Source organism: Urocitellus parryii, chromosome 5 (assembly GCF_045843805.1).
Source record: "Urocitellus parryii isolate mUroPar1 chromosome 5, mUroPar1.hap1, whole genome shotgun sequence".
NCBI classification, from domain to species: Eukaryota; Metazoa; Chordata; class Mammalia; order Rodentia; family Sciuridae; genus Urocitellus; species Urocitellus parryii.
The window spans coordinates 84,722,810-84,745,304 of NC_135535.1; the positions used below are offsets into that span (position 1 = coordinate 84,722,810).

The following is a 22,495-nucleotide window of genomic DNA, read 5'->3' on the forward strand; positions in this document are numbered from 1 at the left end:
ACAGATTAAGGCCAGGAGCCCAGTTTCTATCTTAGTGTCAGCCAGCCAGTGGCTGCTGGCTTCTCATGGAGTAGGGTGAACTGGACAAGTAGCACTGGGTAAGTGTGCCGTGGCCAAGAGTAGTGCTTAGTGCTCACTCCGCCCTGAGCAGGCAGCAACCATGATGCCTCTGCACTCCTCACTGGGGAAGAGGTGCCTCAGCTCTGAAGCAGGGTAATAGGGGAGCACAACAGTATCCCCTGCAATAGCCACTGCAGGAGGAAAAGATGGAACCAGAAATCTAATTTCAGACATTAGGAAGAAATATCTAATTAAGAATTATAAATGAGGTACTTACAGGTAATCCAGAGTAATTAATTGCTGCTGCCTAAATCTCAATCCCTTTTGTATCTTCCAAAAAACTGCATTGATCAATAAGAAGCAAATTCAATCACATAAATCCTTCACCTTCAGCATCACTAGAGGCCAGTGGACAGCACAAACTTGAGTTACTGTAAATGGAAAAGTAAATACCAGTTTTCAGTAAAGCTACCTCATGAGCTCCCACTACAGGCCACAGTCAGGGTGTCTGGAAAAAAACAAAAGAGATAAGAGGGTATTGTGAGAAAATCACCCTCAGAAAGAGATGGTGTAAAAATACTGAAAAATAAAACAAAACAAAATCCAGTAGATATGAGCACTGACTAAAGAGAAAAAGGGACTGTAGCAGTTCTGGAGCTTTTAGGAATGAATGAGCTTAGAAGTAGGGAGAATCATCTTTTGGAGTCTTCAATATTAAAGGAAAGGAATCAAGATAGGTTCACCTAAAATAGTACATGATAAAAGTAAGCCAAGAAGTTGAAAGATAAACCTCCTTTATTGCCCCCACCCCTGAAAGCCACTTTAAAAAAACTGCATTTCATGATTCTGACAGAAGAGGGAGCTCTTGAACCAGAGATTTTGAGAACCAGTTCCTATTGTCAGCCTGCCCACAGAATGCATAGATGTCATCAGTGTTCACCTGCATGACCCAAAGAGAATGGAAGTCAAAACACTTGAGTCAATGACAATTCCTCTTTGAAAAGCAACCAGGAAGCATAAGAATGTTGTAACATGATACTCCAATCGAATTTAAATTTCTTCACAAACATTGGGGTATGATAAACACTGTGAGACAGGAATTCCAAAACCAAGGTCAGAAATGGACCAGAAAGCAGGAAGAAATACAAGGAAAATTGATTGAAGTCAGGAAAGAAATAGAACTTTATTTTCAGACATACAGACTACATTGTAAGGTGTCCAAGGGAGAATAGGTTTGAATGAAAATGTAATGAGGGGCATTGAAGAAAGTCAGGAGAACAGTGAAGAGAGTGATGATGATACCGAAAAACAAGCCCCAAAGGTGAGAGGGAAAGTGGAGGCATAGAAGAAAGGCAAAGAGGAGCCACTACATGAACAACTGGAGTCCCTGGAGTAGAAAAACAGAGCAGTGGGGGGCAGGGTACAATTTAAAATGAAAATCTAGGGAAACATTCTGGAAGTACAAGGCAATATGAATCTACAGAGTGAAATTGTCCAGCATGGTAATGTCTGAGACACATAGTATATATTCAGAGGGAGTTGTGGGGGTCTGAGGCATGGACAATGAAAGCATATGGAGAAAAAAGGAAAAGGTTACAGGATTGTTCTTTTCTATTCCTGCATCTTTCATGTGTGTTTACATTTTTTAAAAATATTTTTTTAGTTGTCAATAGACTTTCATTTTATTTTTTAATTTCTATGTGGTGCTATGAATTGAACCCAGGCCTTCACATGTGCTAGGCAAGAGCTCTACCACTGAGCCACAACCCAGCCCTGTGTGTTTAAAATTTCACAAAAATAAGAGTCTGTGAACAATATACGAATGAGAGCAAAGGAAAGAACTGCAGTGGTCAGTTGAAGGGCAGGGACATGCAGGTGGCCTGCTAATTCTGCCACCTGACTCTCACCAGTGAGCGACTCTTGTAGCAGTTGTAGAGGGTGTGTGTTAGTCAGAGTGGCCATATCAACAGAGCCTTCCTGTTATGATGTGTTGGCAATCTCCAGTTTAAACTCAGCTATTCTTAAAAAGCTAGAAATTGATCCTGACTTTTGGTTTCAGTTTGATAGACTGCATATAGAGTTTATCCTAAAGAAAAGCATTTGTTTTCCCCTCTGAAAATGTGCTGATATCTTGTTTGTATTTTCCACTGTCTTGTCTGCCCTGTAAGACATGTAAACTTTTATTGTGGTGCTAGAAATTAAAGCCAGGGCCTCACCCATGCTGAGCCTATATTCTGCCACTGAGCTACACGCCTCCCCCCCCCAGCCCTTATTCAGTTATTATTTTTTTAAAGTAATAATTCTCATCTTTTCTAGTGAACCCCATTCACTTCTGGATATCTTAATCATCTTTCTTAAATTTGACAACTGTCGATTAATTATTCAAGAGGAATCTTGAGCCACCTCTGCATGCAAACACTGTTCTAGTCTCTGGAATTATCCAGGGACAAGATAAGCGAAGTCCTTAGCCATAGAGAGGACTATTAATGAATAAGTTGACAAAATTCTTCCCCTGCCCCTTGAGAGAAGCTGTCAGATAATAAATGAATGTATGCTGTGACATTGATAATGCTGTGATATGGAGGAGATGGGCAAGGGAGGGACCTGGTTTTGTCCTGAGTGATGGGCAACCTTCAGGGGGAGGGTTTGATGTGACCCGATCACTTTGGCTGCTCATTGGACAAGAAATGTCAAAATGGGCAAAAATGCCAGCATCATGAACGGCAAAGGAGGGCTGAAAGCGCTCCAGATTAGAGGGGATTAATTGAGATGACCATTAAATGCCCTGTGGAAGCTGGATTGGGTCTTCAATCAGGACAGATATTCTCTGTTGAAGGCATTAGGGGTGTTACAGAGCTGGATCCTTCCAAGAAACTGAGGCAACACGAAGACCCACCTTCAAACCTTGATTCTTGTGACCAAGTCAGAAAGATTTCCGACATGTTGCTTAGAGTAACAGGAATGTGTCTATTGAAGGGGTGAGGAAAAGGGAAGGGAGTCACTCTCAAGAGAGAGAGTGGGTCCTCCTGGAGAGGAGGACAGTGTGCCTCTCCTGCACTCCCGTCTTACTGGGGGTTCCAGAGAAGTTTCCAGAGAATCCCACCAAGGTCCATGTCTTGACTTTTGACTAACAGGAGGGTAACATCAGACTTTCAAGTACCCACTGTCATGACAACTCTAGGTCACCTTGCCCAGGCTGACCAGTTCTAATTGGATTTTTAACCATATATTCTTAGAGATTTTGTGGTCAGGAGGAACTCTCCTTATGTCCCAGGTTTTCAGGATCTGGTCACAAAAGTCTCCTGGGTTCCTCCCATTGACATTATCTTGGGCCTGCATTTCTCCTGCAATTAACAGGTAGTTTGCTGAGGAATGTGACATATCCTTAGGCCAGGCAGGGGCCCATTTTACAGAATTATTTTCTTAACCTCACGTTTCCACCATCCTCATCTGTCTGTTCCCCAACAGTGGCACAATTGATAAAATATGAATATGATTTTTGTTAGTGGTAGTACGGTATCATTTAGATTTCCTGAATTTTTAAATTGTGCTGTGGTTATGTAAGAGAATGTACTTATTTTTAGCAAGTACATGCCGAAGAATTGAGGTTTGAAAAGTCATGATGTCTGGAACTAACTCTAAAACAGTGCAGGAAAAATTTGTGTGTACGTGTGTGGAGGGGGGGAGGGAGGGAGGGAGGAAGGGAGAGGGAGGGAGGGAGGGAGGGAGACTGACACTAATGCTGTAGAATTTGTGCATCTAATCTATTTGGGCACAGGGTCTAATTGTACAGGGTTCTTTGTACTGTATTTGCAGCTATTTCCATAAATTTGAAAGTTTTTAAAAACAACAACAACAACATAAAGTAAATAACTTAATTAACCAGGTAGAAGAAGGATTCATGTTATGCAAGGTGACACGTCAAGCTTAAATAATTACCTTACAACTCAACCAGGAGGTGTGTTGTTATAGCTGTATTCTATTAGACTATAAATCCTAGCAAAATTTCTAGTAGACTATAAATTCTTAACAAAAGAAACAAGAGGGAACATATTTCGGGAATCTCCAAATGTGGAGACAAGATTTTCAGGCATGGGAAAAATCTTGTGGTGCAGGGTGAGACAGAGGTTCTCGCCAGAAAGGAAATCCCAGATTATGGAAAGTACCTGGGGGGCGGGGTGGGGGGGCACGGATATGTTAAAGGACAACTAGTAGAAGTCACAGCAGTGTTGTTACATTTCCATATCCAGTGTATCATCATCTTGGTTCTTTTTTGTCCATTAAATGGTTTCAATTGTATTTTCTTATTTTAATGAAACTTCATTTTCAATTAGAAGTTATTTGCAAAGTACGATTTTAAAAAAGTAGCCATTTTATAAACATTATTGCTAGATAAAATAGTTCCTTCCAATAAATGATACAGTTTTCTATGCACGTACAGTGTCTGGAGTTTTGTGCAGTAGCTCTGTGTCTTTTTGGTTCTTTTTACTCACTTACCCCTTACGGATTCTCCTTCGGTACAGTTGGGGTTGGCCATGCAGAGAAATGTCTGTGGCAGTTCTTTGGCAGGTCAGAAGAAGAGGCGTGCATAGAAGGAAAGGTTTTCAGCTCCTGGAGTTCCATTTTGTGCCAGCCTCAGTGGCGCCAGTCTTAAATAGTCTGTGCACACACAGCATTCATCTGCCTTTCTGGGAAATCCTGGAGGCTTGGATATCAGTGATTAGTATTTGAGGAGGTGGGGAAGGCTGGCTTGGAAAGCGGCAGTTACAAAAATTTTCTTCTCCTGGGTCTTTGGTGGCATTGCAGCTCACTCAGTGTCACTTGCGCGTCCTCAGTGTAGAGCTTGTTGGAGGTCTGAGTCCAGCTCCCAGGCTGTGGCTGCTCCCAGTGCCGTGGTGTTTAGTTGGCACGTTCAGCAGAAGTTGCTAGGCTTAGAGCAGATTTCATTTTTGTGCCCTAGAGGTGGTCCATTCGGAAAATTATTGAGGCATGCCCACACGGAGACACGGGGAGCTGGCACTGCCCTGGCCTTCTCTGTAGTGAAACAGGAGATCTAATCTTCAGAACCATCAATCCAATCTGTTTCCTTGGCTGTGTACTCACTTAAGAAAAGAAATATTGTTTTCAAACAAATGCATTCACTCTCAGCAAGCTATGTTGTTGAGTCAATTTGCTCTGCCTAATACCTATCATTTGCTCTCAGTAATTTAAAATGCACAGGCACCATTCAGTGTAATTGATCTTTTGGGTTGAAGGATTATGTCAAGCAGTGTTCTTCTTTGTCATGTATAGAAGTTAAAAGCCAGCCTACATACAAGCTGATAAATTGGATATTTTGGATATTCTTTGAACATTGGCATTTTTAAAATCACACAATTTTTTAATACTTACCACAGTATATACAATCCAAAGATTTTACTTCTGATGATTGAAGATCACTTTTTTTTTTTTCTAAACAACAGGGTGAGTAAATTTTCTTCTACTAGAGAGTTGTTTAGCTAGTTGGAGACAAATGTGAATCCCCCTTAACATTGTTCTAATGAGCCTCGTAGTGCGTGTTAATTGTGAATTCCAAGAGTAGCAATCATCTCTATTTGAACATATATGTGGTTAGAGTAGAGAACTTGACACAGCCTTGGATGTGGTTTGGGCATAGTGTGTGATTTAGATACCCTGTTCATGTTCTAATGATCTGTTTGTAGTTGGAATGGGACTAGGGTTCAAATTGAAACCTTCCACATGGAGCAATGGAGTCTTCACCACTGAGTAAAACTTGGGCCTAGTTAGGGTGTCTGGATACCACTGTTGTCTCATTTCACAATTGTTTCCCTGTCCTTGAACCCATAATTCAATAAGGCAATAGATCATAGAAGACTACCAAAAGACCAAACAAGAACTGAACAGTTTCTTTTTATCATCTATCATTTTGCTTTTTCATAACTCCAAATTCTTGGGAATTTCCATAGTTCAACTTTGAAATGTGGACCTCTTCCCAGTCAGTAACCAGATAATGTCTTTTGTTGGCATACACTTTATGATGTTGGAAGTGAGAAATTACTACAAACAATCAATGAAGAATTCCATTACTTGTAGGATTTCCTTTCCTTTGAGGCTTCTGGTTTGGAGATGAAATGCATTTGGTCTTAGAGAATAAGATACAAGCAACCACAACAGCCTGAAATTATCCTTCTGTCCCGAAAAGATTAAAACTGCGTTGATTTATAGCCCTATGGGCCCAACCCACACTAAGGAGAAATAAGGAGAGAGGGTAGTGAGGGGCACTTTGGATACATGTGTGTCCAGGAGTACCCCTTACCCTGGAGATTTGGGGAAGAGAGTAAGAGGTATGCAAACTTTCCATCTAGTGGCAAAGAACCAGCTACTTCTTCAATTAAACTTTTTTTCTCCCCTTGGCAGAGACTTCACATGATCCACCTTGAAATACTTTTTCTGGCAACATCATTGCTGTAAAAAAGGAGAAGGGAAATTGAGATGTGAGGCAGAGCAGAAACATTTTTAATACTGTTATATGGGTGGGAAAGGAAGAAAACATTTGCAGACAAAAAAAATCTGCCAGAAAATAGTTTCCTTCTTTATAAAATTATGAAGTTGGTCTAAATACGAGCTTTATAGTCTCCTTCAGTTCAAAACTGATTCTTCGATCCATTTCATCTTCATTCTTTGAGTGGTATTCTTTTTAATAGGAGTCACAAAACACTCTTTTTGAGTAAATATCCATGAAGCCCATCTCTTGGTTAACAGTGGTGATTATTCTTTGTAGAGACACCAGCTAGAATGTCTCAAAGCCAGAAACCAGGTTCCCTCAAATATCCACATTGTCTTACCAAAAATGGAAAGAAAAAAAAAAGAAGAAAACAGAGAGAGAGAGAAAAAGACTTACCTGGAGTTAGGTGAGACTTTGAAGAGGTACATTTGTGGAGATGGGGGATGAGAAAGAACAGAAAAAGATTTAGTACAAACCACAGAGGAAGTACCTCAAGTAGAAGCTGGCTTCACTTGAAATGTGTTCATCTTCTTTGAATTTTTCATCCGACTTCCTTTCATCCGACTTTCCTTTGAGTTTGCCGTAGAGTTCACAATGAAGTATTAGCCAGGCTTATTTGCAAAAGAGAAGATACTACAAGTACCATTTGTCATTTGAAAATCTCTTTTATTGGTTTCTGGACCTAATTTTTCCCAACACCGTTCTTCCCCCTCAGCATTATCCTCCTTCGGATGCTCCATTCTGCCTGTCCACTCATCTCTCTGCTTTCAGCAAGGTCTCTTTGCTTCCAGCAGAGCTGTCTCAGCTCCAATGTGTATCTTCTTCTTCACACCTACTTCCCTCCCACTCACTAGTCTCTGCTCTCCACACCTTCTCTGCATCCAAATAATATATGTTTATCAAAGGAAATTGTAGCCTCTAAGAGGCAGGGAGGCTTCTCACCCACAGTCTCAGCCACAGTGATATTTTTTTTTCCTTGTCCCTTTGTGCATGTGTGTATTGTATCAGATGGACACATTCTTCTCAGAATGCCTAGAGATCTTTCCACTGACTTAAAAACAGCAGTAGCAGCAGCAGCAGCAGCAGCAGCAGCAGCAGCAGCAGCAGTCCCTCAGCAGCTCCAGCATTACTTATTGCCAGCTGTGCTCCCTGGGAAGCAGACTCTGAGACGGAGATGATCATGAAGGCGATGTAATGGGGGAGAGCTCTTAGGATCTACACCAGTGGAAAGGGAGGGAAAGAAGCAGGACTGGACCAAGGAAGGAAGTGGTTGTGATGCTAGTCTCTTATGGTTTGGATGTAAGGTGTCTGCCCAAAGCTCCTGTTAATGCAGGAATATTCAGAGGTGAAATGATTTGATTGTGACAGCCGTAACCTAATCAGTCATCTCTGAATGGACTGACTGGCTGGTATTGGTAGGGCATGGCTGGAGGAGGTGGGTCATGGGGGACATACCAAGGAAGGGCTCATCTTCCCTGCAGGCCCCTTCTTTCATCCCTCTTTTTGCTTCTGGATGCTGTAAGCTGACAGCTTTAACTGCCTCTGACCATCTGCCAAGATGTGCTGCCTCACTTTGGGCCCAGAGCAATGGAGTTAGCCCATTGGGGATATGGCCAGGGTATATATTTTTTGTCCCTGGCCAGTGGAGTCTCTCTCTCTCTTGGCTTCCTGGTGCCACATTCCTAGCTGCTTTCCTCTGCCATGTCCATCTGCCATGTTGTTCTGCTCACCTTGGGCCCTAAGGAATGGAACTGGCCATCTATGGACTGAGACCTGTGAAACTGTGAGACTTAAGTAAACTTTTCCTCCTTTATGTTGGTCTTTTCTTGTCTTTTGCTCACTGCAGTAAAAAAGTTGATTAAAACAACCTGTTAGTACTAGATTTTTTATCAGATGGTCCCTTGGTCACACCCTTGTCTTCTTCCAAACAGTTTTTTTTTTCCAATAAAACATTTCCAATAGGAAATTTCCTGAAATTTTAAGTTCTTCTTCCCTTTTGATTAACAATTCATTCTTTAATTTATTTCTATCTTTTACTTAAAGCTGTCAAGAGGAATCAGGTACCCCTTATATACTTTGGTTAGATGTTTCCTTACCCTAATATCCAATATCATTGATTTCAAGTTCTACCTTCTGTACAGTACAAACACGATTTAGAAGTTCTTTGCTTCTTTATAAAGAGGAGTTTCTTACAGTTTCCAGAACATGCTTCTCATTTTCATTTGAGACCTTATCAGAAGGGTCTTTACCATCCATATATCTACTAGTATTCGCTTCATGACCTTTTACATATTCTCTAAGAAGATTTAGGCTTTTTCTGTAGCTCCCTTTCTCTTCTTTTGAGCCCTCATCAGATTCACCCCTTAGTGGCCTACACATAGCAATATAAACTTTTTCTAGCGTGTAGCTCAAAACTCCTCTAGCCTCTACCTGTTAACCCAGTTCCAAAGCCACGTCCAGGTTTTTAGTGTCTCACTTCTTAGCACCACTTTTCTCTTTTTAGATGATTTGGGCTGCTAAAACAAAACAAAAACAAAAAAATGCCATAGACCAGGTGGCTTATAAACAACAAACATTTAAATCAGTTCAGGGGGATGTGAAGTCTTAGATGATGGTGCCAGCAGACTCCGTGTCTGGTGAAGGCCCACCTCCTGGTTCACAGTTGGTAACTCCTCACTGTGTCCTCACGTGGGAGAAGGGCTCAGGGGGTCTCTTTCAGGCCTCTATTATAAGGACATGAATCATATTCATGAAGGTTCCTCTTCCATGACCTGATCATTTCCCAAGAGCCCCACCTTCTAATCCATCACCTTAGAGGTAAGGATTTCACCATATAAATTTTAGGGTGACATATTGTTCAGACCATAGCACTAGTTAATCATCATAGGGATCTGACAGTAAGGACTGTCCTCTAGGAAGCACCCAGGGAAGCTGGGACAATATTTCCTCATTTCTGAGAGGGAAATCTAGGCAGGACCATCACTGCATCCACTATAATTATCTTCCAGAAAAGTAACACAATTGGAAAAAGTGTGGATCAAGATTAAGATCTCAGAGGAGGGGGAGATTAGGAAGAAAAATAAAAACGACATTAAAAACATTTAAAAGCACAACAAACTTCTAGGCATGAAAAATCTTTGGAAGCTACCTATTTCCAAATGCCCCAGAGCAACTGGCATCCACAGCCTCCCCGGGCAGCATGCCTTTTCCAGAATCTTGTTCTTTAGATGTTGAGAAGGATTTCTGTGACATTCAGGTCTTCTGATTCTGGTTCTCTCACTAGCTTTGTGCTTTGCTGGCTGCACCTCTGAGTTCTTTTTGGCTTAAGATACAATATATTTTATACTTCTTTTTACTTTTTTTTTCTTCCTTTTAAACTTTTATAAGTTTTAGAAAAAGTGCCTGGGTAACTATCAGGCTTTCTCTTAGATATGGATGATGACTAAAATAACTCTCCTTTGGGGAGTTTAGTCTTCTCTGTATAGCAAGAAGATCTTAAACACCTGAAGTGCGGTGAATCACATTGCTCTCACATTTCTTTTAAAAATGCATGTATATATATATATATATATATATATATATATATATATACATGCATTTATATATATATATATATATATATATATATATATACATGCATTTTTAAAAGAAATGTGAAGAAATGTGGCTTGTGCAAAATATCACTGAGTAACTATGTAACACACGCCAGGCCACGCATTTAGCAAGGAATTACTGTAAGAGGGTATCTGTTGCTTAATATCATACCTTTAGGTCTTTTCCATGTGTTTTTATCTTTAATTCTTACCATACTCCAACAAGTTTGGTGTATTGGTCATGGTTTTGACCAGGAAATGGGTTTTTAGATAGGTGATATACTTTTCTTCAGATCATTTAGCTTGTAGCTTGCTGGAAAAATTGAATCCAAGTGTCCTTTCTTTTTTCTCTCCTTAACTTTAAACTTCCTCATGTGCAAGGACTCTGTTCTCTACTTTTTCCAAGTTTCCTCCCCAAATTCAATAGAACACACTATGTTTTTACTAAGAATTTTGTTTTAGCTTGAAGTGATTTTATTAGACCAAAAAATAATTTTTTAAAGGAATCATTAATACATGAGTGGTTGTTTGGCTTGTTTCAGAAACAGAGTTTTAATTCCAAGTGTTAAAAGTTTTACCCCCCAGCTATCTGTTGAAGCCGGGTGTTCCTCTTCCCTTCTTACAATAGATCCCTGATTGTTTTCCATGCCTCTGCCTTGGCGCTATCTCCACAGGACCACCTAAGATTCTTCTAAGTTATACTTGCTACCTCTTTCTTTAGCCCTCATCACCTCTAGAGAATAACTCAGCTCCTTAATTTGATGCCCAAGGGTCTTCACCACCTGATAGATATCACTAGTTCTTTCTCTTGCTGTTTCCCCAGCAAAACAATCTCCTCAGCCACCTTTCTGTGCCCTACTTCTGTATCTCATGTATATAGTCACATGAGCTGTGTAACCAATGCTTCAGTGGACATTGTGGATGATACATCTATGACAGTGTATAGTGTATATCTTAGGAGTGTCATAGGTGATGTCATCCAGGTTTGTATAATCTCCTTCAGTGATGTTTGCACAATGATGAATTTGCCTGATGACCCATTTCTCAGAACATATTGCCATTGTTCAGCAACGTGTCACTGTGCTTTCACATCTTGCTTATTGTTGGGCCAAATGCATGTATGACATACCTGGTGTAAGTATATATGCATCTGAAGAGCAAAAATATTTAGGGATCCTAATACCACAAATATATACCTGTGTATTTTCTTTTGTTCATTTTATAATTATTGTCTGTCATTTCCAGTAAAGTTATAAAAGGGTGCATGACTCTTTGAGTTACTACCCAGATAATGCATAATAAAGATTTATATTATTGACTGAGAGAACTACAGTTGGAGGAAAAACTGTAAAAATAGTTCTATTTCTGGTTCTGTATTTGACTTGTACCATGCCTAATGTACTATTATATATCAACTTGGTTATCAAAAAATTTATTTATTTTTGTGGTACAGTGGATTAAACTCGAAGGTGCTCTGATACTGAGCCATGCCCACAGTCCCTTTTTAAAATTTTATTTTGTGACAGAGTCTTGCTAAATTTCCAGGATGGCTTAGAACTTTTACTTTAGCCTCCTAATTACGGGCATGTACCATTAAACCTGGATTAAAAAATGTTTGTTGAATAAACTGCATCTAATGAATGTATATAAGTTATATGTTTTATATAAATATCCACATATTTGAATAATAAAAATATTTTTTGAACCATAGCATTCAGAATGTAAGATTTTTAAATTATTTATAAACTTCATTAGTTTTGCTTTTCTAACTTACAGTGAAAGGGAGATAAGATGATAAATGCCAGTTCATGTTAAAACTCTTCTTGATATTTTGTTTCAATATTTTTATCTTAGCAATATTAACAAGTCATAGTATATCTTTTTGGTAATCCTTATGAATCATTTTAATAGAGTATTATGGTCCAAAAATTTTTTGGTAACTGTAGGTTAATAAACTACAGGAGGACTGAATGGATATTTATAATTTATATAACATCATAAGACATAAAGTAACTGTATAAGTTCTTCATATTTCTCTCAATTGGGTTGCTCACATCAAGTTGCAACATAAAATTATTTTTATTTATACTTTGCAACTCCTCTGATCCTGTAGAGGCAGACAACTGATTCTGGGTTTGTGTTTCAGTGGGATGTGTAAAAAGTCAGTGTACTACCTGTAGATTTTGGGGTTTGTTATTCCAAATGGGTCTGTCACACATTGGGTGAAGCACCTTCTTCAGTTCAGTGTGAAGAATTTTATTCCCATTCTTTTTGCTATAAGGTGACTTGGAAACCTCTGAAGTTAAGTAGGAGGGACAGGAATGAGTCTAGGCATTTCTCCTGATATCCAAGAGGAGGCTCATCAACATTGCCTGCACTAAGTGGGCAGGATCATGCTGAGGATGACTTCCCAGGTAGTAAGCATGACTAAAGAGGACCTGATGGTCCTTACCTTCTTTCTACTATAGTTGTTTTTCTCTAATTATAAATACCATCCTTTCCTCAGAATCAAGAGCCTCAAAGTATGAACATATACTGGGTAGGATCCCCAGTTCTCTCAACTTCTTGTCAAGTGAGTCCACCAAGGACCATCTATAATGTGTATTATTGAGACTCAAACATAGGTATATAGAGCATTAGCAAAGAACCACATAAATTATCTATACAATATATGAAATTCACATCTTCATAGAGACTTGTGACAAATGGTCATCTAGAGTCTTGGCCACCTGCAGGGATCATGATTTTACCTTTGCAAAGGTCTAGCCTTTCTTATTCCTCACTGCTGTAATTGTTGTTTCTCTTTTTAAAGGTGATTCTAAAAGTACCTTCCTCTAATTTCCAACTGGGTCCTACTGCTATTCCCTGGAACCACATAGAAAGGCAACATCACTTCCGCACCTCAGCTCTTCCTGTTTGAAAATGGCTAGCCCTCCCCCGATGTTGTCTCCCTCTGTGTGGTCATCTCTAGTTCTAAGAGTTTCTCCTGTGATTCAAACCAAATTCTTTCCATATGTTGAACCAACCTTGCATCCTTGGGATGAATCCCACTTGATCGTGCTGTATTATATATAATATATAATATATATATATATATATTATATATTGGATATGTTTTGTATTCAATTTGCCATAATTATATTGAGAATTTTTGCAACTATGTTCATTAGAGATATTGGTCTGAAGTTTTCTTTTTTTGATGTGTGTTTGCCTGGTTTTGGAATCAGGGTGATATTGGCCTCATAGAATGAGTTTGGAAGTGCTCCCTCTTTTTCTATTTCCTGAAATAAATTGAAGAGTATTCGTATTAGTTCTTCTTTAAAGGTCTTGTAGAACTTGGCTATGTATCCATTCGGTCCTGGCTTTTCTTTGTTGGTAGACTTTTGATGGCATTTTCTATTTTGTCACTTGAAATTGATCTGTTTAAATTGTGTTTGTCATCCTGATTCAATTTTGGCAAATTATATGACTCTAGAAATTTGTCTGCTTTCGATATTTTCTTTTTTATTGAAGTACAAGTTTTCAAAATAATTTCTAATTATCTTCTGTATTTCCATAGTGTCTGTTGTGATATTTCCTTTTTTGTCACCTGTGTTTGTAATTTGAGTTTTTCTCTTTCCTTCTTTTTGTTAGCATGGCTAAAGGTCTGTCAATTTTATTTATTTTTTCAAAGAACCAACTTTTTTACTGTCAATTTTTTTCAGTTGTTTCAATTTCATTGATTTTAGCTCTGATTTTAATTTTTCCCTATCTTGTACTGCTTTTGGTGTAGATTTGTTCTTTTTTTTTCCTAGGGCTTTGAGATGTAATATTAGGTCATTTATTTGTTGACTTTTTCTTCTTTGAAGGAATTAATTCCATGTAATGAACTTTCTTCTTAGAACTGCTTTCTTAGTGTCCCAGGGATTTCGATGTTGTATCTGTATTCTCATTCACCTCTAAAAATTTTTAATCTCCTCCTTGATGTTTTCTGCAACCCATTGTTCATTCAGTAGAATATTATTTAACCTCCAGGTGTTGGAGTGGCTTTTATTTCTTATTTTATCATTGATTTCTAATTTTGATCCATTGTGATCTGATAGAATGCAGGGTAGTATCTCTACTTTTTTATATTTCTAAGAGTTGCTTTGTGGCATAGAATATAGTCTATTTTAGAGAAGGACCCATGTGCTGCCGAGAAGAAAGTGTATTCTCTCATTGAAGGATGAAATATTCTATATATGTCAGTTAAGTGTTAGTTATTAATTGTATTATTGAGTTCTATAGTTTTTTTGTTCAGCTTTTGTTTAGAAGATCTATCCAGTGATAAAAAAAAGGTGTGTTAAAGTCACCCAAAATTATTGTGTTGTGGTCTATTTGACTCTTGAACTTGAGAAGAGTTTGTTTGATGGACGTAGATGCTCCATTGTTTGGGGCATATGTATTTGTAATTGTTCAGTCTTGTTGGTGTATGGTTCCCTTGAGCAGTATGTAGTGTCCTTCTTTATCCTTTTTGATTGACTTTAGATTGAAGTCTACTTTATTTGCTATGAGGATGGAAACCCCTGCTTGCTTCTGCAGTCCATGTGAGTGGTATGATTTTTCAAACTCTGAAAGAACAGAGGCAGGATGACTACTTTTTCACTCATTCTGGACACTCTACTTCTATAATCAGCCTAGGTGAGAATGAGTGTTTTGGCAACAAAAGCATAGTATTGATTCTTACTGAACTTAAATCCAACTAAAATTCTGATTTGTATTCTTTTACAACACATTCAATTCATCCTGTATTTAAGTTGTTTTAATTTTGACTTTAAGTGCAATGGCTTCTTTTATTTTGATTATCCCTTGTTGGGTTTAATCTATCATCTTTCAGCCTATTAATGTAGTTTTGGAATTTGATAGTTATTCACCATAGTCTCCCTTCTTGTTTCATATTATCTTTGCTCTTGAGAAACATACAATCTCTGTCCAAGTCACTGGACAAAAATACTGTGGTCCCTTCTTATCTTCAGTTTTCCTTTTTGTTTCTTCAGTTACCTGTGGTCACCCGCAGTCTGAAAATATTAAATGGAAAATTTGGGGAGTAAATGATTCATAAGTTTTGAATAATTTTTATTATAGTATACTGGTATTGTTTTTCTTACTAGTTATTATGGTTACTATCTTACTGTGCCTAATTTATAAATAATACTTTATCATAGTTATGTATAGGAAAAAACAGTATATACAGGATTCAGTACTGTTTTTTCTTATTAGAGCATTATAATTAGATACGGCATTTAGATTCTTTTTGATAAAATTATACATTAAAGGGAATTTGACTTCAATCCTTATTGCCCTCCTTTTCTCCTCTCCTCCTTCCCCTTATTCTCCCTCTTCTACTCATCTTCCTCTTTGTCTGTCTTTCTTTATTTTTGATCGGTACTTTTTATATAAACACATAGGTGAAATTCCCTTTGATATATTTATAAATGTAAGTAACATGAATTTGTTAGATTCATTCTGTATTTCTTTTCCTTTCCCTTCCTCCCTCCCTCCCTCTTATCTCCTACTTCTACTCCACTGATATTCCATATATCTCTATCTATCTGATCCCCCACTGCCTTTTCCCCCTTATTTTTGTCTAGCTTCCACATGGAAAACATTCAACCCTTGATTTTCTGAGTCTGACTTATTTCACTTAGTACAATTTTCTCCATTTCTATCCATTTACTGGCAAATGCCATTATTTTATTCTTCTTGATGACTGAGTAAAACTCCATAGTGTGTGTGTGTGTATCGTGTGTGTGTGTGTGTGTGTGTGTGTGTGTGTGTGTATCACATTTTCTTGATTTCCTCATCTACTGATGGGCATCTGGGCTGGTTTCATAATTTGGCTGTTGTGAATTGTGCCACTATAAGCTTTCTAGTGCATGTATTGCTAAGATGTGCTGAGTACTGTCTTTTTTCAGATTTTTTTTGGGGGGAGCTTCTATACTAATCTGGTCAAAGAAGAGCAAAGCAGCAAAAACTAGAGGACCTTCTATCCTTTAACATTTGTTCATTAATTATAACTTTTTACCTATAGTCACTGAAACCATACGTATGAAATACCACATTAACCAATGTATGAGTTTTTGGTGTGAGAAACCAGAAATGCTCTGGGTGGAGGAAGTGGGAGGAATGTTGGGAAATTAACTGAAGGGGCATGAGGGAGCTTTCTGAGATAATGGAAATTTTCTGTATTTAGATGACTTGTAGTTTATGTGTTCATGTGCCTTTGTGAGAACTGTGCAAACCTTGCATTTAAAGATCTGTGCATTTCATTTTAAGTAAATCATCTCAGTCATAAAAATGGTAAAGAAATTCATTTATTTCTCATTATCAGCTATTAAGATTTAAAGATCGGTTTTGTAAATTAAAATCTTGAGATTCAGAATATTGAAATGACTTTGTTGGTATTTGACTGATGCAATCCAAAGTAAAATGCAGAACTCAACCACTATTTTGTATGAATTGCTTTTTCAATTCATCCTTTGAATAGCACTTCTTTAGTGTGTGGGATGGGAAATAATTTTCTTTCAAGTAGTCTTCTTTTTTTTTTTTTTTTTTTTTAAAGAGAGAGTGAGAGAGGAGAGAGAGAGAGAGAGAGAAAGAGAGAGAGAATTTTTAATATTTATTTTTTAGTTCTCGGCGGACACAACATCTTTGTTGGTATGTGGTGCTGAGGATCGAACCTGGGCCGCACGCATGCCAGGCGAGCGCGCTACCGCTTGAGCCACATCCCCAGCCCCACAAGTAGTCTTCTTGATATTTGAAAAAAAGGGGCAGATAATAGCATTAGTTTATTTTAGATGTTTTTGGTTAGTTATTGGGTTTGTTCTATTTCTAAGCTCTTGGAAGCTTGGGCTTTATAAATAGTCTACCAAGATGCTGTATTCAGTGAGTGTTTATTTAGAATGAAGAAAATTAGGTGTCATATTATCTGTTATGTCTATTAAGTGTTCTTTATAAATCACTTTTCTAGAGGACATCTCTTTTTAGAGGCAATATTGTGTGTCAATCATGCTGTATCACAGGAGATTATGAGCTGTGATTACATGGGAGGATCACGTATTCATTAGTAAGGTGCTGACCACTATATTGGAAGCTAATTAAATGAGAAGAGTTGTTTTTCAGAGGTGAAGTCAAAGCATGCTCATGTCCTGCACTTCCCCTTTTAAAGTAATCCCTTACATTATATGGTACTTTTTATTCTTCATGCCCTCTTCTACATGTTATAAAATTCTATTCTTATAGGAAGTCAGAACATATTTTATTAGGTTTGACATTCTGAACAAATATTTGACAAAAATCATGCTTTTTCTAATCAAAATCTTCACTTCATCCAAAACCTAGTTCTAAATTCTATATCTTCAGTGAAGCTGTCCTCCACTTCCTCCCCGCATCTTTAGCTGATGTCTCCTAATGAAAACATCCCAAGCCATCTGTGTACTACCCATGCTATGCTATTACCATGCCATCTGCCTCGTACTTGGTCTTAATTTTATTTTTGTGGACATGTTTTAGATTTTCCAACCATATTGTAAATTCTTCTGCTTCTCTTATGTCTGCACACCCTGGATGTCCCTGTTACAGAGTCAGAGAAAAATTTGTTGCTTTATGAATACTTTCTGAACAAAGCTTGCCCTGTAATATAAACAAAAAGCTGCTAGTAATGTGTGGCTCAACATATGTAATAAAAGCTGGTTGGGTTAGATCACTTGAGAATAATGTGAGCAAATTCATTACATGATTAGAGGCAAACAGCAGTTCCACATTCTTAGTGCAGTTTTAATTGGAATCTTGTCTTTCTGGGCTTTCTGAGTTCTAACATAAACTCTTTGGGACCTTGTTAATGAAGCAATATGGTATGGGGTAAAAAGAGTCATGTTCACATCAGTTGGCATGTATTTAAGACTGTCACTTTCTGGCTATGTAAAGTGGGGTGGGGTGAGGGGGACCCTGTGAGGATTAGTTGAGGCAAAGGGATGCTTGTCCTGTGACCCAACAAAATACAGGGAATATGATATTCCCTCAACTAGGCAAGTTCCATTATTTCCCCTTATCTCAGTGGTAGCTATTTAATTAATTTTTTTCCTTTTAATAAATTGATTTTTAAGAAGCACAGAATTATATATTCTTTTTGCAAAAATTTAGAGAAGAATAAAAGAAAATAAGCAAGAACTCATCTTGATGAAAGATGGAATACTTTTAATGTAATGAAAGCCAATTTTTTATACTAGGCTTCTAAAAAAGTAATTCTCATTCTTAATAGTTCGTTTATTTATCCAGCTTTTTTTTCTTTCATTCCTTCATTTATTGAATGAACATTTATTCAATGCCCTCTATACATCAGGCATTACTCTGGATAGCAACAGAACAGTAATCGAGGCAGGATCCCTGCCTTCATGGGGCTCCTCTCCCCTCCCCTTCCTTTTGTTGGGGGGAGAGAACACAATATACATATAATCAGATGTATCATAGGATGTGAGATAGTTATAATGCTGTGGCTGAAATGTCACTGGGTGCATGGATTGACATTGATGGCAATGCTTCTTTATGAGGGTGGTTAGAAGAGGTCTAGCTGAGGAGGTGACATTGCATCATAAATCAAAAAGGAGCAATGGAGAAAGCCATGTAACCATCTGGGTGAGAGAATCCAGGCAGAGGAACAGTGAGCCTATTGAGGTTCAGCATGTGGGGTAAAGCCCTGTGTGGAATAAATTAATGTAGCTCTCCGAAATACTGTGGTCACTTGAAGCTTGGAGGACTAGTCATCTGATGGTCTTCTCAGGGCTTCAAATCTTGAAGCCAGGTTGGTACCATATTACCTGTTTCTCTGCTTATGCCAGTACCTTAATTAAGGCTTTGATTTCACGCGAATATTTTTGTTTTCTTGGCATACAGAATTGACCTTTTATAACCCAAACCTTCAGCCATGGAGAGGAAGCACTGCTCTAGAAAATGACTGAAATAGAAAACTACTCTCATTCTAGAGGGTGTAGGCATTTTCTCGCTGAGGTTTGTGAGTTACTGCTGGGCTAGGCTGGAACCAGGAAGACCTTCTGAGCCACGGTTTCCTGGCTTAGTGTCATTCTGTTTCAAGTGAATTATTATAAGAGCAGATGCATTTATGCAAATCCAGCTGTAAAAATATGTTTCAAGGAAAATAAGAATTGTTTTTGTATTATCCATTTTGGCTTCTAAATCATTATAAAACACTGAGCTGACTTTAGTCATAGAACAATTAAATTGTGTGAACAATTATTCAAAGAACACTTCTAATCAGATGTCTATTATCTCTTATAAATCCTAAGAATGTTATAGTAATGTCTATTTGAAATCTGAAAAACAAGAAAATTCAAATTATCATTTCTATTCTTATGTGTTCAGAAGAGAAAAGTGTTTCTAATGGGAAGAGATAATGCATAAAGATGACTTCAAATAAACTACCATAGGTAAATTTCAGTCAAGATTCTGTTAAATCTCTTATGCTTCTATAAATCCATATAATTGCAAATGATTGTTGAACCCAGTAGTGATTCCACACAGTAACTTCTGAATAAGGCAAATTTAAATGTTGGTCCATGCAGCAGCTTCGGTGTCATGTACATACCTTATTGCTTTTCACTTTTCTGAAATGGGTAATGGAAACTTGGATCATTGGAACAATCAAAGGAACAAAACAATATATCCTCAGATGATTCCATCACCATTCCCAATGTGGATTTACTAAACCTGTCTCATTTTTGCCTTTTTCTCTTGAGGGAATTAGGATTAGTAAAAATATGTATCTAACTGTATAATGAAAAAACATAAAAAGTCCATCTGCCTTTTCTCCTAAGCAATTCCTTCCTTCTTGCTTTTAACTCAACAGAAACAACTTCCAGGTTTTCAGATTATCTCAACATGCTTTTTTACATATATCCCAAATCTGGCTACTGGGTTAATATACAAAAATTATAGAAGAACTGAATTCCTAAGGATTAGATTGTCCAGAGAATTTCTGTTGTTAGGACCTTTTTTCTACCAAAACATTTAAGTCAATATTAACTAATTATAATTGAGAAGAGAAATAATATGACTTCTCTTTTGTAATGTTGGGGACTGATCACCTCTGATTTATCTCAATAGTCTAGACTTAGAATTTTTTTTCTGTGGAAAAACAGATACCGGGAAGACTTGTATGCCTGTGATTCATGCAGTGTTTGACTTATGTTTTTCAAGCTGCAATAGTTCAGAATCACAGCACTTCTCATCACCACCAAGCAAACCCAGAAAATACAGCATCCTTTCACTTGAGACTCCTGAGTTGGCCATACATGGAAATGTCAGGAGAATTTTGTGGCAACCACGTGCCACAGGCATGCGAGGATGTGGTACCACTGGAACGAACCCTCCCATTTCACTGACAACATATGTTATATATTAATATGTTCCGGCCTCTGGATTTTAATTTCTTGGGAATGGGTTCTATATTTGGGTAAAGAATTGTCTGGTCTAATTGTCTTTATTATAATCATTTGGATTAAATGATTATTTTCCTTTCAAATCTAAATAAGACTCAGACACTGTGAGTGCCAAGGATTTCTGTGTGATTCAGGGTTAAGAATAACAAGGGAGCCTGTTCTCTGTTCGTGGTGAGAAATCATCTTTGGAGGCAAACACTCATATATACTCGAATCAAGACTTGAATGAATGTACTGGTTGGACTTCAAACCCAAACCCAAAACTATTGCCAGTAACCAGAGGTGCATCCTTACAATCCACGTGGCAAACAGTGAGGGAGATTTGGAAATACTCACTTGTGTGATTGGGAACCACAGACAAGGAAACTTTCAGGCTATTCTGATAGAAAATAGTGAACTGTCTCAACTTTGTCCAATTTGGAAATTTCCTTTATTTATTTTTTTCTCCCCTTTTTTGACTTATGAAAGTAGCAACATAATAATGGTCCCAGGCCTTCAAGGAGAAAACCTAAATTTTAATTTCTTCCTAGCATATGCCACTTTAGAGAAAAACACTACTGTTTTGTGTATTCAAATGTACATTTGGAGCACTGACCTCTGACTTGTACTGATTTCACATATAGATAAGACAGTGGGTTTTAAAAAGCATATCATCTTTACACAATGTACAAATAATAGTAGTTATGAGTGGTAATAGTGGTTTGGATTATTCAGATTCTCTTGTCATCTTTTAAACATTTTTTAAAAATTATTTGTCCTTTGATCCTTTAGGCATCCCTGGAGTTTGTATTCTTCCTTTAGAGCTGAGAGTTTTATCTCATGACCCCTCATTTCCATTTGCCTTTCTCTTGGTTTACACCCCTTGATACTTAGGGAAGGGAAAATTCTTTTGCCAGATTCTTAGGCTTTGGCTTCAGGCAGAGTTCCATGAACACCCACGAAGCAAAGACCACTGTTGTTTGGAAAGAAAAGTAGACAACCATTCTTTTGAATTCTTGTTGCTTGTTGTAGGAACTTAGAAGTGAGGGACAACAGCCAGGCTGGAGAGCATAAATCGTGGGAGTGACAGGAGGAACCTTTGACCCAGCTGTTTGTGATCAGCATAGGGAGTAGGGGCATGGTGCAAATCATGCAGTTTTATTGATGGACAAATGAATAAATCGCCAAACTCAGGAGGAAACACAGAAAACAGTGATCTTCAGCGGACGCCATCATGTTTGTCACTAACTGATTTCTGTAAATACCTCCAACTAGTTTTTTTGTGGATTTCGAATGGTCTTTTTTTCAAATTAGATGAAGGGATGGGGATTGTATTGGAGAGTACAGACTCTTTCCCCAGATGAGATGTTCTTTTTCTTAAATTGTAGTCACAAGCTTTTTGTAAATATTACAAGAGAGATAAAAATTTCTTGACCCCAGTGTAGAATCAGAATGTCACAATTGAGCATTTAAATAGTTTTTATGCAATCCTGTCATCAGTTGGGTCCATTCTGCCTACCGAGTAGTGTTGCCAGTCAAATGGAGTTTTGCAAAATAGAGTTTGTTCATGAGGTAGACAAATGAGAAGAAGCTCCCAGACTCAAACCTGCCTCCCCAAGAATAGATTTAGGGAAGGGTATGGAACAAAGAAACAGGGTGGTCTGAGGCCTGGGGAGAAGTGAAATGTGAGGTACTTGGTAGGCTGTGCATGTGAACTAACTTCCCAACTTTTCATGGGAGGCCTGTTTAGAAAATGCTGGTATTGGCATGATCTGTGCATAGGGTTTTTGCTCTGTGAGGTCACCTGTCCAACATTTGTGGAGATCCAAGGGGTTGGTGGCTTCGGTTTGAGCTGGATAAGGCTGTATGTCCAAATCCCTAAAAGA

The 22,495-nt window shown here is 38.0% G+C and overlaps 1 protein-coding gene across 2 annotated transcripts in view; it reads left to right on the plus strand.

The window, feature by feature from the left end:
- Positions 1-22,495, plus strand: part of Itpr2 (inositol 1,4,5-trisphosphate receptor type 2) — a 479,802-nt gene that overhangs the window by 163,691 nt on the left and 293,616 nt on the right. The window lies entirely within an intron of this gene.